Source organism: Macaca thibetana, chromosome 6, assembly GCF_024542745.1.
Source record: "Macaca thibetana thibetana isolate TM-01 chromosome 6, ASM2454274v1, whole genome shotgun sequence".
Taxonomy (NCBI): Eukaryota; Metazoa; Chordata; class Mammalia; order Primates; family Cercopithecidae; genus Macaca; species Macaca thibetana.
Window position 1 is genome coordinate 131,059,100 of NC_065583.1, and position 16,431 is coordinate 131,075,530.

Consider the following 16,431-nt stretch of genomic DNA (forward strand, 5'->3'; position numbering starts at 1 on the left):
TTGGCCTCCCAAGGTGCTAGGATTATAGGCATGAGCCACCACTCCCGGCTACATATTGAAATTAATAAACAGATACTTTGCTGAGAAAAAAAATAACGCAGTCTATCTACTTCAATTAAACTATGACATTCTGGATATTTTTTGACTCTCCCTAAACTGACATACACTGAGTCGCATCTGCTATCTTTGAAATTTGTGAAACATCAGTATCTCAAACAGATGTTAAGGCTTTTGGAAAGACGTCACATACATTCATCTCAGGGAAAATTTTCCTAAAATGGGAATAGAAACAACGCATCACAACTGTGTAGGAGCTTTATTTGGGTGTTGTCTATGCTCAAGTTGCAGATCCTCTTAATACTCAAAAATCCACACTTACCATGGCTGACAGTTTCAAGCAGATGTGTTCATCGCAGTAGTGCGAGAAAAGAAACGTTGAAGAACCCGGCAGAGATTTGATAGAATCCAGCTTCTTTATTTATTTATTTATTTATTTTTAATTTATTTATTATTATTATACTTTAAGTTGTAGGGTACATGTGCATAACGTGCAGGTTTGTTACATATGTATACTTGTGCCATGTTGGTGTGCTGCACCCATCAACTCGTCATTTACATCAGGTATAACTCCCAATGCAATCCCTCCCCCCTCCCCCCTCCCCATGATAGGCCCCGGTGTGTGATGTTCCCCTTCCTGAGTCCAAGTGATCTCTGGCACATATACACCATGGAATACTATGCAGCCATCAAAAAGGATGAGTTTGTGTCCTTTGTAGGGACATGGATGCAGCTGGAAACCATCATTCTTGGCAAACTATCACAAGAACAGAAAACCAAACACCGCATGTTCTCACTCATAGGTGGGAACTGAACAATGAGAATCCAGCTTCTATTCATTAAAACCAATGGCAAAATGTAAAGCAAATAGGAGGTGACGAAGGTTACAAACATATGTATTGTTTATGTTTTCCCTGGGGTGCGCTGATTGTCAGGCATCAGTTCCCTGTGCCATTCATTCCCTTTCACAGCATGAGTCATAAATTTTGTCAATAAATGCTTTCTCACTCAATGTTCAACCTACGCTGATAGACCATTAAATACAGTTTTTGGGTTCACAGCTTGTCATCATCATTTGTCTATACCTGTGGCAAAGAATATCTAATAAGATACTGTCAGCATTTTGCACACTTAAACTAAGATGACGAATGCTGTGTTTTACAGAATAATCAACGACATTAAATTTCGCGACTCAACAAGCATGCTATGAATATTCAACACTAGGTTTAAATTTTATTTTTAAAAGTTAATAATAAAAGGATATATGTTAAGTATTATGAAATCCTGCATACATTGTAATAAAATAGTGGATGAGAATGGACAATATATGCAATAAAACTTATAATTTGATTCTGATTCCTTTGTTTTAGAATTTGTCTACATTTATGGATTTAAGAATTAGCTTAGGGTTTTTCTATCTGTATAAAGTTAAATTAAATACAGCTATAACAAATGTATTATGTTTTAAAATTACAAACAGCTTTCTCAATAGGTGGAGGGAAGGGAAATGACTTTTACTCAACTTTTACTCATATGCATGTAAAAATAGCTCTATTTTGGTACACCTTGGTGTTAAAGTTAGCATTATAAAATGTGCATTGTAGAATGTGTCATGGGTGAAATTGGTAACATCAGCAAAATAGTGGACTATGAGACACTAACTCTCCTTACCCCCTAAAGAAACAATGATTTCACTATTTAATGACTACTCACAAGCACTAATAATGTTTGGAGAATACCGGAGCACAGTGAAGACTGCAGCAAGCCAATGGGGCACAAAATCACAAGGATGGCTCCAGAGAAAAGTGTAGGAAAAGTAGCCGGGCATGGTGATGCACACCTGTAATCCCACCTACTCTGGTGGCTGAGGGAGAAGAATTGCTTGAACCCAGGAGGTGGAGGTTGCAGTGAACCAAGATCGCTCCACTGCACTCCAGCCTGATGACAGAGCCAGACCCTGTAAGAAAGGAGAGGAGATGAGAGGAGAGGGGAGGGGAGGGGAGGGCAGGGGAGGGGAGGGAGGGAGGGAAGGAGGGAAAGAAGGGAGGAAGGGAGGAAGGGAGGAAGGGAGGAAGGGAAGAAGGGAAGAAGGGAAGAAGGGAGGAAGGGAGGAAAAGATGAGACGAAAAAAGAAAAACAACGGTGTAGGAAGCATTTTACATGCATCTCCCCCTCCCTCGGATAAGCACAGCTAGGTTCTGAGAGGAAGCCTCATGGCCATAACATCTCCCCGGTGAGAGAAAAAAGACAGCAAGAGGGACCCTGCAGTCTTTACCCCTGAGGACCTTCAAGGTCTCTGCGGACTCTGAGCCCAGCTGATGGAGCGGTTCAGAGTCCACTTCACTGCATCCCGTCGTCGGAGTCGCCACTGTTTCAGCACCAGAGCTGCCACCACCACCTTTACCGTCCTGGTGCCACTGCCACAAGATATATGAAAAAGTGCTCAGCATCACTAATCAACAAAGAAATGCAAATCAAAATCACAAAGAGAGATCACTTCACACGTATTAGAATAACTGTTCTAAAAAAGATGAAAGATAAGAGGTGTTGACGAGGAAAACGAAGACTTATATCCTGTTGTAGGGAATGTAAATTGAAGCAACCATTATGAAAAACAAAATAGAGGTTCTTCAAGAAATTAAAAGTAGAACTACCCTATGATTCAGCAGTCCTGCTTTTGGGTATCTACCCAAAGGAAATGAAATCAGTATGTCGAAGAGGTATCTGCACTCCAATGTTCATTGCAGCACTATTCACAATAACCAAGACATGGAAACAACCTAAATATCTGTCAGTGTATGAAAGAAAAAACCCTGACACACACACACACACACACACACACACACACACACACACGTGCATAATATTATTCAGCCTTTGAAAAGAAGGAAACCGGGCCATGTGCAGCAACGGTGGTACGCCTGAAAGACATTATACTAAGTGAAATAAGCCAGGCAGGCAAAGACAAATACTGCATCATTTCACTTTAGAATCTAAAATAATCAAATTCATAGAAGCAAAGAGTAGTATCGTGATTTCCAGAGCCTAGGAGGCTGAGGAAATGAAGACACGAGCTGATACATGAGGTATACAATTTTGTTATGCAAGATGCATAAGGTGTGGAGATCTATGTACAGCATGGTAACTATAGTTAACAATATTTCATTTTATATGTGAAATTTGTTGAGAGGATAGACTTTAAGGGCTCTAACTCCAAAAAAAAAAAAAGAGAAAAAATATTAACTATGTCAGGTAATCTTATGTTTGCTCAATTGAGAAAATTATTTCACAGTTTATACATATATCGGAACATCACCTGTGCACCTTAAATATATAAAATTTATTTGTGCATCATATGGCAATAAGATAGAAAAAATGATTTTTTTAAAAAAATGTCATGAGCAAAGTTTCCTATCTTTTTAAAGTTGTTAGCAAGCAGCCATATTACCTGAGCAGCAGAAAAAAATGAGTATACAGAGACTGATGATCTAGTGAAATCAAACTGATGTAATGAAAAAAATGTGCATTTTATAATCCATATTTTTTCTTACTAGATTTTCAAGACATAAATAGAAGTTACAGAAGTCACATCAATGTGGATTTATGGTTCTCCATAAATAAACATCACATCATTTTCTTATACCAGTAGTCAGCATTAGTTCTCCAAATAAACATCAGGTTTGCACTACATGTATATACTACAAAATCCCATGTGACACTGCCGTTGTCTGCCTCATAAAGACTCTTTAAACCTATGTAGATGAAAGCTTGTTAGTGTTCTTTAAAAGATATTTCCTTTAATCACTGGTTCAGAATAACAAACCATTATTTACAATTATTGAAAATGTTTATAAATTGCACAACTATTTCTGCAATAGTGCAATATAAACAAGATGGAATAACTTATACCGTGATAACTTATAATCACAAAATCTCATTGGCCTAACCAACCTAGATTTGCTTCATACCAATTAAATATGCGCATTTTGGTACTGCAGGGGCTTTCTACTTTAGTTTCAGTCTAGCTAGGCTGACAGAGATTCAATCTTGACACATATTTCTGCAGCCGTCACAATTGAGAGAAAGAAAGATGGCAAGTTGCAACTGGATTTCAAACTTTCCTGATGAAAATACACATAATATTTATGCTCACATTTCGTTGATCACAGATGTCACCTGACCATGCTTAATTTAAAAATATTATGAAAACACAACTTTACCTTGTGCTAGGGAGAAATAGAACTAGAATGAATTCCAACACCAATCACAACTGCTACAATTTTTAAGGAATCTTTCTCAATATAATTCATAGGAATAAACCTATGATAAATTCAGCCATTAGCCTCAGGTGTATGGCAGAAGAAAATCTGGAGATCTTAAAAATTAAAGTTACTGCATGGTAAAGATGAAGGTTCAGAAAACTACAGAGGGCTGGCTATGGTTGTCCCTGTAAATAAAGTTTTATTAGAACCAGCCAACCTCATTCATTTATGTTTTGTTTATGGCTGTTTTTGCACTACAATGAGTTACGTAGTTTCAACAAATTTTGTATGGCTTACAGCATCTATCATATTTGCTATTAGACCTTTTAAAGAAAATGTTTGCTGACTACTGCTATAAGAATATGACCAATTATAATTTTATTGTTTGTTTTGTTCTTATTTTTTCTTTCAGTAGTATTTGTTTTTTAATGTCATATTGGGCATGTGAATATCTTTAAAAGTCCCCAAAGGAGTATATGTTATTGATTAATGGGCATGTAAATCCATGTTTAGCACCATAAATTTTTTAGAAGAGTTGAATTTGTAACCATAAAAATGTAAGTATGAAACCATGCTTGACAGTTTTTTACCCTAAACATAATACTTTTATATAAAGTTAGTGGAGTTTTCTAAAACTATATTTCATTAACATTTTTTCGATTGGAAAAAATACACCCAACCCAAAAATCACCATCTCCAAGAATACAGCTCTGTGGCATCAAACACACCCACAAGGTGGTGCAGCCACCGCTATCATCCATCACTAGAACCTCTCCATCTCCCCAAACAAACTCTGTACACATTATACATGAACACCTCATTTCCAACTCTCTCACCTAGTTCTGGGAAACTACATTCCACACTCTCTCCCCCCTAGAAATGCATCATTTTAGGCACCGATGGAAGTGAATGATTCATTTCTCTTTCTGTGAATGCTAGCACAATGGTATCAAGGCTCATCTACGTTACAGCATGTGCCAGGGATTCCTGTCCTTACAAAGTTGACCAATGTTCTACCACAATGGCATAACACATTATGTTTATCATTTCATCCTGTGATGGAAACCTGGGTTGCCTCCATCTCTCTGGCTACTGAAAAAAATTGAGCCATAAACTTGGGTGTACAAGTATACACATGAGTCCTGTTTCCATATCTTTGGGTGTATATGCAGATGTGGAATTGCTGGATGAAATGGCAATTCCACATACAAATATTCAAGAAATTCCCACATTGTCCTTTACAGCCTTTGATCTTTTCATATTTCCACCAGCAATGAGCAAAGCAAGATCTCCAACATATCCACATCCTCATGATCTGTCATTTACAGGCTTTTTGTTGTTGTTGTTTTTAATAACAGTGTTTGTTTGTTTATTTTCTTTTCCAACTCTTTATTTATTAATTATTATTATTATTATACTTTAAGTTCTAGGGTACATGTGCATAACGTGCAGGTTTGTTACATATGTATACTTGTGCCATGTTGGTGTGCTGCACCCATCTACTCGTCAGCACCCATCAACTCGTCATTTACATCAGGTATAACTCCCAATGCAATTCCTCCCCCGATAGGCCCCGGTGTGTGATGTTCCCCTTCCCGAGTCCAAGAGATCTCATTGTTCAGTTCCCACCTATGAGTGAGAACATGCGGTGTTTGGTTTTCTGTTCTTGTGATAGTTTGCTAAGAATGATGGTTTCCAGCTGCATCCATGTCCCTACAAAGGACACAAACTCATCCTTTTTGATGGCTGCATAGTATTCCATGGTGTATATGTGCCACATTTTCTTAATCCAGTCTGTCACTGATGGACATACCATCCAACTCTTATTTTAAGTTCAGGCAATACATGTGCAGGTTTGGTACATGGGTAAATTGAGTGTCACTTGGGGTTTGTTGTACAAATGATTTTATCCTACAGGTAGTGAGCACAATACCCTATAGATGGTTTCATGATCCCTCTTCCCCCCTCTCCACCTTCAAGTAGCTCCTGGTGTCTATTGTTTTCCTGTTTGTGTCCATGTGTACTCATTTTGCTCCTGCTTAAAAGTGAGAACATGCAGTATTTGATTTTCTGTTCCTTTATTATTTCTCCTATAGTAATAGCCTCCATCTGCATCCATGTTGCTACAAAGAACATGATTTCATTATTTCTATGGCTGTGTAGTATTCCATGATGTATATGTACCACATTTTTCTTTATCCTGTCCACTATTAATGGGCATCTAGGTTGCCATTCTGATAGTTGTGAAGTGGCATGATATACTAGTCTTAAACTGAATTTCTGATTAGTGATGCCCACCATCCCATTGTATGTCCATTGGCCACCTGTACATTCTCCCTTGAGAAATTTCCACTCAAGTCTTCTGTACAGTAAACTAATTACTTGTATTATTGTTTTCAGTTGTAGGAGATCTTTATATATTCTGGATATCAATCCCTTGTGAGATATATGATTTGCAAATACTTTCTCCTATTCAGTGGATTACCTTTTTGCCCTGTTAATGGCAGTTTTTGATGCCCAAAAGTCTAATTTTGATGAAGTCCAGCTTATCCATTTTATATTTTGTTGCCTGTACTTTTGGTGTCTTAGTCAATGGATCATTATGAAATCCAATGTCATGCAGTTTATCTCTTGTACTTTCTTCTAAAAGTTTGACAGCTTTAGCTCTTATATTTAGGCCTTATATCCATTTTAAGTTAATTTTTTTTGTATATGGTATAAGGTAGGGGTTCAGATTCATTTCTTAATGTTAATATCCAGGGTTTTCAACACTGTTTTTTGAACAGATTGTTTTTCTCTCATTGAACTGTCTTAGCACCCTTGTCAAAAATCGATTCACCATATATGTGAAGGTTTCTTTTGTGGTTCTCTATTCTATTCCATTGATTTGCTTGTCTTAATGCCAGTAGCAAATTATTTGATGATTGTAGTTTTATGGCAGGTTTTGAAATCAGAAAGTGTGAGACCTCCATATTTGAACTTCTTTTTTTAAGAGGCTCCCATATTTGTTCTTCTTTTTAAAGATTGCTTTGACTTTTTGGAGTCCCTTAAATTCTGTATTAATTTCAGGATGAATTTTTCTCTTTCTGCCAAAAAACTATTTCTGAAAGTTTTATTGGTATTGCATTGAATCTGTGGTTTGTTTTTGGTCATATTGACATCTTAATAATACTAACTCTTCCCACCAATGAACATGAGATGTTTTTCCACTTATTTGTGTATTCTTTAATTTCTTACAGCAACTTTTTTTTTTAGTTTTCAGTGTACACACCTTCTGCCTCCTTTGTTAAGTTTATTCATAATTATTTTATTTTTGATACTACTGAAAATAGTTATATTTTCTCAAGAAAATAAATTGTTTTCTTAATTTTTTTTCAATTATGTATTCTTATGTATAGAATTGCAACAGATTTGTATGTGTTTATTTTATGTCATGCAAATTTGCTTAATTCATTTATTAGTTCTAATACTATTTTGGTGGAGTCTTTTCGGTTTCCTACATATAAAATAATATCATTTGTGAAAATAGATTATATTACTTATGTCTTTCTAATCTATACTCCTTTTATTTCATTTTCTTGCGTAACTGCTCTAACTGGGACTTCTATTATCATGCTAAGTAGAAGTGGTAAAAGAAGTCATCTTTGTCCTATTTTTAATATTAGAGAAAAAGCTTTTATTTTTCACAATTGAACATCAAGATAGCTGTAGGTTTTTCATATATGACCTTATTTATATTGAAGTAATTTTCTTTTGCTTCTAGTTTCTTGAACGCTTTTATTTTGAAAGGGTATTGAATTTTGTCCGATACTTTTTCTTCATCAATTGAGATTTTTATGTATTTTTAAAATTCATTCTCATTATATAGGATATTACTCTGATTTATTTTCATATACTGAACCATCGTTACATTCCAGAAATAAGTCCTACTTGGCCATAGTATAAGTAGATAGAATTTTTAAAGAAATGAATTATAAATGTTTTTAAATTATGAAAATTTTCCAATATTTACCAAATAAGTTCAATAACACTTATGAATTAATAACCCAGCTTTAACAAACACTTACGTTTAGCCAGAAGTTTTAAATATACTTTCTAAAATCTATTCTTTAGAACAAAGAATTCTGAAGTTAATGCAAACCTTTTTTTTGTTTGTTTGTTTGTTTTTTTGTGACAGAGTTCCACTCTGTCGCCCAGGCACAATCTCGGCTCACTGCAACCTCTGCCTCCAAGATTCAGGCGATTCTCCTGCGCAACCTCCACCATCAGGTTCAAGCAATTCTTCTGCCTCAGCCTCCTGAGTAGCAGGGACTGCAGAGTATCTCCTCTGTCTTCCAGGCTGGAATGCAGTGGCGTTATCTCAGGTCACTGCAACCTCTGCCTCCCGGGTTCAAGTGATTCTACTGTCTCAGCCTCCCAAGTACCTGGGATTACAGGCATGTGCCACCACACCCAGTTAATTTTTGTATTTTTAGTAAAAACAGGGTTTCAAATATTGATCAAGCTGATATTGAACTCCTGACCTAGGGTGTTTATATAATTTCTAAGAACAGATAATCCTTAAAGCTATTTGACTGTCGTGTAAATAATAACTACAAGAAAGACAATAAAATCATTACGAATTTATCTTGATTTTCAGACTAATGAGTTGACACTGTAGGAAACTCAAATGATTTTATTATTTTTATTGGTTACTTTTTTCTTCTTTTTCCGAATATCTTCGTAAACTCACTTTCTGTATTTAAAGAACTTGAATCAACTGTAGCCCCTTAAAAAAATCAACCTGCCTTGTCAGTGGTCTACAGGATTTTACTAAAGCTGACTCTTGAGTTCTCTTACAAGACTCTGTTATTTCCTGGTAGCTTATCATTTTCAGGCACTACAACATGCATGAAATTCATCTTGTACATTTCCTGCGTCAAACACAGAACCAGTCATTTTCCTAAGCCAAATCTCAGGCCCTTTTAATGGAGTGAATTGTCTTAGAGACAACAATCCTGGCATTGGGACAGCATTACACCATTGTAAAAAGTGGTATTCCCTGCTTCTTCACAAAAATCGCATTTCCAAATCTGTCATACTAGAACAAATAACATGACTGAATACAGTCTACACTGATATCATATTATTTTACATAATTTGTATGTACTTTCTCTTTTGAATCTCACAGAACTTTCAGTTCTAACCAGATAGATAAGTCAATGTTTTCATTTTAAAGAGAAACGGATTAATACATTGGTTGAAAAATCTGACACGTCTTCTATTATTCAGCAACATACGGAAAAATACCTTCTGAGCTTACGAAATGTATATAACCATATGTAGTGATACATGCAAATTATGTGTGTGTGTGTCTCTGTCTAATATTTATACACACTTCATTCTGTATTCATGGCTGAATAAATAGATATCATCATGGTTCAGCTGCAGGTTATTGTACCCTTACTTCTAATGACAAATCCTGTAACAGGAAAAAAGTGAAGGATATTTCTGCCACATAAAGCCTGTAGCATTTTTCCAAAAATCTTCCCCTCCAGGGTTACATTGTTCAGAGTATGCCAGCATTCTGTATGAAATGATTTTCTCAGCTGTAAATTCAGAGAAAGATAAATTTTACTTTCAGTTGATGAAAATTAAAAGGATTATCTTAGATAATCATCTCTGGAGTTGCATTCGGTATTCCAGACCCTTCACTTCATTCCCTGCCTATTATTCAAGCAAGAAAGCTGACTGACGTGGAGGCTTATGATGGCAGCCCTGGTGTACTCTTTCAGTTTCATACACAGCAATTACTTCTACTTAGAATCTGTGGCACTGGACAGTGAGTGCCTGTCATGTCTGTCATCTAGCTTGCCTTAATTGGAAAAAATGATGGATCGATGGAAAGACAGGAGGCAGGAAGACGGACAGAAAGATGGAAAGCACCAAATAAAAACAGCAGTGCACAGATTAAAATATATGTTAAGCTTTGCAAACACTGCAAGCGTACAGACAGCTTGAAAGATACTTATGTTCAGTTTACAGATTTATTACTTCTTTTCTCCAATATTCATGAACACAGAGAGTATTTGCTTAAGGCATGATACAGTGGCAAAGCATTAAAACTGACAATAATTGCCTAACACAATGAAAAACATAATTATAAACTTTTGGTTGTTTTATCCAGTGAATTCAAGATACATCCACTACACTTAAATGTATTCATTTAAAACAAAAGTCAGTTGCCTACAAGATTTTTAAAACTTCTTGTCTCTTAACCAATGCTATTGTATTCTTTTCATTTTGTTTGCAGTACACAAATTACAGTTTAACTTAATTAAAAAGATTCTTGACTAATTTTCTATCAATTCCATTGTAAATGCTATATTCAATAAACTATAATTATAAATCCTTCAGAGTCTTCTTATTATTCAAAGTAAGGTGTAAACGAGAAAAGTAACATAAAATTTTACATTCAACAAAGACTGTGGTTCTTTGCAGCAAAGTTTTCAGATAATATAAAAATAACTGAAACCGTTTTATTTATCTCCGTATATTTTTACAGGGCAAGAACAATGCTCTATTATTCTGTTGGCCAGTCAATTTCCTTGCAGATGTGAAAGCATTATATTTTACTTTTAAAAAAGGAAAAATTATTGTTGACTATTTATCTTTTTCCAGGTAGGTTGTATTTTTCCCTTCTAGTTTATGACTAAACTTCTTGAATATCTTATCTACATATAATTTTTTTCAAATCATTGCCCAAACACAATTCAATCATATACAATTTGACATTCTCCTCTTTACACTGCTAAAACTGCTCTTAGGAGGACTCCAACAAACCCTGTGTTGTGAAATCTAGGATCATTTCTGTGTCAATATTTTACTGCATATAATCTCAGTCTTAGTACTTGGTCTTTATCAAGTCATTCTCTTCCTTTGGTTTCTGGGTCACTGCAGAAACTAGCGCTTCCTTCTTCCTCCAATCTGTGGGATAGTTGTAATAAATTGGTTTTATTACAATTACTGGTACTGGTGATTTTTTTCCTCTCTTTTTTTCCCATCTCTTTTCTTAAAATCTTGTTAGAAGTCTATCAATTTTATTTTTTTCCCCAAGAGATATTTGTCTCTGTTAATTTTATGTACATTGAATATTTTCTATTTTATAGATTTCAATTCATTTTTATTGCTTGAGAACAGTTATGTATTGTAATTTTCTTGGCTTAATGTAGACAGTTCACCAAATTAAAAGCAGGGGAAGTTTTACCTGGTTTTTCAAAAAATAATTAAAATCACTATTTTTGTGTTGCTCCTCCCTGTACATATGAGTTCCATTGTTTGACATTTTCCTTTGGCTTGAAGAACACCCTTTGTATTTCTGTTAACACTAACACTGCTGACAAGAAAATCTCTCTGCTTCCCTTTTTCTGAATGCACCTTTAATTTGCATTTATTATTGTATATGTTATCTGGCTGTAGCATTCTGAATTGACAAGCTTTGTTTGATAGTTGGTTTTTGCTATATTATGTGTTAAAACCTACACGGCTTCACTAACCATTTTTTTTTTTTTTTTTTTTTTTTTTTTTGTCTTGGCTAGTTAAGGGAACCCACCAACAATAACCTATCCCCAGATAAGGAAATGGAAGCCTCTTACAAGACCACAGATGGAGCGAAACTTGGATATAGATTAAGGAAGGAGCTATCTTTCTCCCTAATCTGACCGTACCCTACTAAAGGGACCAAAGTTAAGGGACCCAGATGTAAAATTCCTGGCTTTTAGGGCCAACTTTGTCTACTCTCTACCCAATGGGCTATGTCCCAGTGCCGGAATACCATGATGCATATTGTAGAAGTTGAGCTAGTTCTAGGAAACATGTTCTGACTTTTGGCCTATTGTCAGGCCCATGCTACACTCCACCACATTTTCCAGCACTAGAACAGTTCCCTCCCTGTCCGTATGCTTTAGTGGTACATAAGCTCCTCATCATAACCAATAAAAAGTTTCTGGTTTGTAGAAAAACAAGCAAAGAAAAACTTTCCTAGTGGCATTAAATTTACAGCAAAATGTCAAAATTAATTATGTTTCAAATTTGAATCACATTGAATTTTAATATAATTTTGGTAGAATTGACATTTGTATAAACATGTTTTCATCAAATAATAGAATATATTCCTTTCCCTTGTTTTGTTCTTGTTTCCTGTTCTTCAACAAAACTGCATTGCCTTTTCATAAAAGTCAAGTACTTTTTCTGCAAATTTATTCCAAAGTACCTGACTCACTTTCTATTACTTTGAATGCATTTTTAAAATTATAGTACTTCTAACATGGAAGATCTAATTATGTACTAATTTTGCATCTATTTAGTTTTCCTAGGTACCTTAACATATTTTAAGGAATTTACTTGATACTTTAATTATTTAGGTATAAAAATAATACAATCAAAATGATGTATTTTATCCATTCATTTTTGTATGACTATTTATAAAGACTATTTTATGTTATCTTATTATGTAATGAAAATCTTATATTGCATGATATTATAGATTCCATTCCTACCTGTCTAATCTATTTCTCTTGATTTTCCATGATGAAGACTTTAGAGTTCCAATTGTAAAGTGGTGTTTGCTATTATAATTTTATAAATTATCCTTAATATATATTTCTATTTTGCTTAGATATTTTATTACAAATTTTAAATGACAACAAGAACTTTGCCCGATATACTGATATGTATTAATGTCTTATTTTACTGATATGAGATGTATTGGTAGTGTTCCTGTTATTGAGCTAACTCTTCATTCTTGCAATAAGTCGTACTTTGGCATAACACATTATGTTCTTGATACATAGCTATAGTTTAGCATAGTGTAGGTGAACGTATTCATTATAATTTGATGTAGGACTGAGCTTTAAACATAACCATTTTTATGTTGTAATATTTTTGTTTTACAAAATGAGTTTTAAAAGTTTACATTTTGTTTCATGGCCTAGAATGACTATTACAATGACATATTATTTAAAGTTTAGACAAAAGTTTACTAGGCACATATCTTTATGTAATTCCATTTTTCTTATTATTTTTGATAGAAGGTGTTTTAATCTTTTCTCTCTGCTTACGAGTCCATTCAAGTTTCCCACTTGATTTTAAATCAACATTGGTATTTTATAAAATAAAATGTACATTATTACATTTCCAAACTTCTTATAAAAAAGTTCTAGATCTTAATTTATTGTAATTTTAAATTGTTTTCTGTGGAGTTTTGTCTTTTTCTTTTTCATTTAGAGTATAGCTCCTGTTGTTCGACAATGGCAGATTCCAATATGCGGGTTTTAAACAGAAGTTGTATGGCACTAAATAAGATATTTATGTGTGGCATAAGATATTTATTCTCCAACCTTTTATGGGAAACATTTGCTGACCTTTCTAATAAACAAATATATAGAAAAAATAATCATTATCATTTTATTATATTTATTTTGGTTTCTTCCCTTGAAATTTTCAGGTAGACAACAATTGTATCAGCCAACAAATGTATTGTTTCTCCTTGATTCTAATTATACCAAATTTCATTTTTCTTTTTTCAAAATTAAACATTCTTTTTCTTTTTCATAAACATTGCTTCACAGTTTTTACCCAATTATACACATCAGAAAACTGAGTGTGCACTTAGATATATTCTCCTCTTACACACACTAGCAAGTATGTTGTTTGTATATTAATTTATTCAACAAGTAGTGTTGAATTTAACTCTGGTTTAGATGCTGAGAAAAATATTATAGAAAAACTTAATTTCCTATATCAGACTTTTTCAATATGTGAAGTGGTTACTATACTCATAACTAATCATTAACTGATACACTGTCAGTGTAATCCAAGTTTTCGTACATTCACAATCCCTGTTTCTTCAGCTTTATCTTGTATTTCTTCCTTCTTCCATGCACAGCCTCTTTCTTCCAGTTTCTCTAGTGTAAAAAGCTCTTTCTTAAATTTAGGCATCTGTGAAGAATGTTTCTTCTCCCTGAAAAGCCCACTCTTCTTTACAAATTTTTCTTCAAACTTTATTATAAACATTAGTTTCCCATAAAGGATTTTTTCTTACTGCAAAGCACATTTTTGTTTTTCACTTTTATTTTTCAGTGCAATATTACACATTTTGAGGTAATATTTATCACACAAAAATACAGGTGTGGGATTTTCTATCATGTCTCTCTCTTTACTAGTATGATGACAGAGACCAAGTTACTTAAGGAATACTGAAAGTTTAGCCTAAAACACCAGACACTTTGCACAAGGTAAAAACTAAAATGATATTTGATTGAATGTTATTGATCTATGAATAAAATATCCATAAAAGCATGACTGATAATAGCAAACAACATTAAAGAAATGGTTCTTGGAATATGGCAGAGTAGGAAGCACTAGGAATCTCTTTACCTAGACAATTGGATTGGCAGAATCTGTCTAGTATTTCTTTCTCTTTTTTTGAACTCTGATATCTACTGAAGACTTGCGACTTCTAGGGGAAGGCTTAGATAAATTGTGGTAAATTTTGTTCAATTTTAGATGTTAGCACAGTAGCAGCTACCTATCCTTCACTCCCTGCTGATGGCAGGCAGCTGTGCACATGCTCCTGAAGCAGATCGCACACAGCTTGCTGGAGCCAGGGTAGACCCAAATCACCCTGTACTACAAATATTGGAACTCTGTACTCTGATTATTAATCAAGTGTACCTAATTACAGAAGGAGAGAAAAATAAGCAAGTGGCACTTTATGTTATGCCTGACTCCACTGTTGCAAATCTCCCTCCTTCTAGTTGAAGTAAATTTCAGGTGATTTAAAGGGCTGGTACCCGCCCCCCCGACCAAAAAAAAAAAAAAAAAAAAACTTTTATTTTTCTCCTTTTCCCTTTGTGAGTGCCAGGTATTAAAGTATAGAACATTTAAAAGGAATCACATACACAGAAAAAATTAGAAAGTACTCAAACTTGCATAAGAAAAGGTATAAATACAGGGTCAGAGGAGACCTGAAAAGACCTCAAATTTTCCCCTCAGGCTGACCCTTACTATTTATATTTACTGATGTAGGTTGACACAGAGAAATAATAAATAAACAAAACAAATAGAAACAGTCACAAAAATAACAAACCCTGGGGAAAAAAGGAAGGCCTGGTTTTCAGACTTATTTTAGTAGATTGAAATACGCAGATTTTTGAAAAAGTATAAGACATACAAAAAACAGAAAAGTATGGACTAATCAAAGGAAAAAAATCATTAGAAATTATCCCTAAAAAAGACCTCATGGCAGATCTACTACAATGACTTTAAAGCAACTCTCTTAAAGATGCACAAAGAACTGATGAAATACCTGCGGAGTCAAGAAAGCAATGTAAGAACAAAATAGATGTATCAATAAAGAGATAGAAAATCTGAAAATAAATCAGAAAGAAATTCTCAGGCTGAAAAGTATAATAAATGAAATGAAAATTGTACTAGAAAGTTTCAAAAGTAGATTTAAGTAGGCATAATCAAGAATAAGTGGACTTGAAATAGGACAATACAAGTTAAGGAGGCTGACAAATATTAAAAAAAAAAAATTAAAGAAAAGTGGACAGAACCTAAGAGATTTGTGAAACGCTATTAAGCAACCTAAGATAAGATAATTCCAAAAGGAGAAGAAAAAGGAAAGCAGATAGAAAGAATGCCAATATACCTTGGAGATCTTTTGGGTTATTTTTAGATTACTGCATTAAAACAAATACTGCATTAAAGCAAGTAACAGAAATATTTTGGTTTCATAGTACTTATAAGAGTTATATTTCAGTAATACTACGGTCTACTAAGTGTGAAATGGCATTAAATCTATAATACAATGTACGTACCTGAGTTTAAAAAATTTCTTTTTAATAAATGTTAATGGTCATCTGAGCCTTCAGTGAGATAGTGGTGGAGGAATTTGCCTCAATGTTGATGGCTGTTGACTCATCAAAGTGGTGATTACTGAAAGTTGGGGTGGCTGTGGCAATTTCTTAAAGTAGGACAATAATAACATTTTATGCATTGATTAATTCTTCTTTTCATGAAATATTTCTTTGCAGCATGCTATGCCATGTAATAGCATTTTACTCTCAGT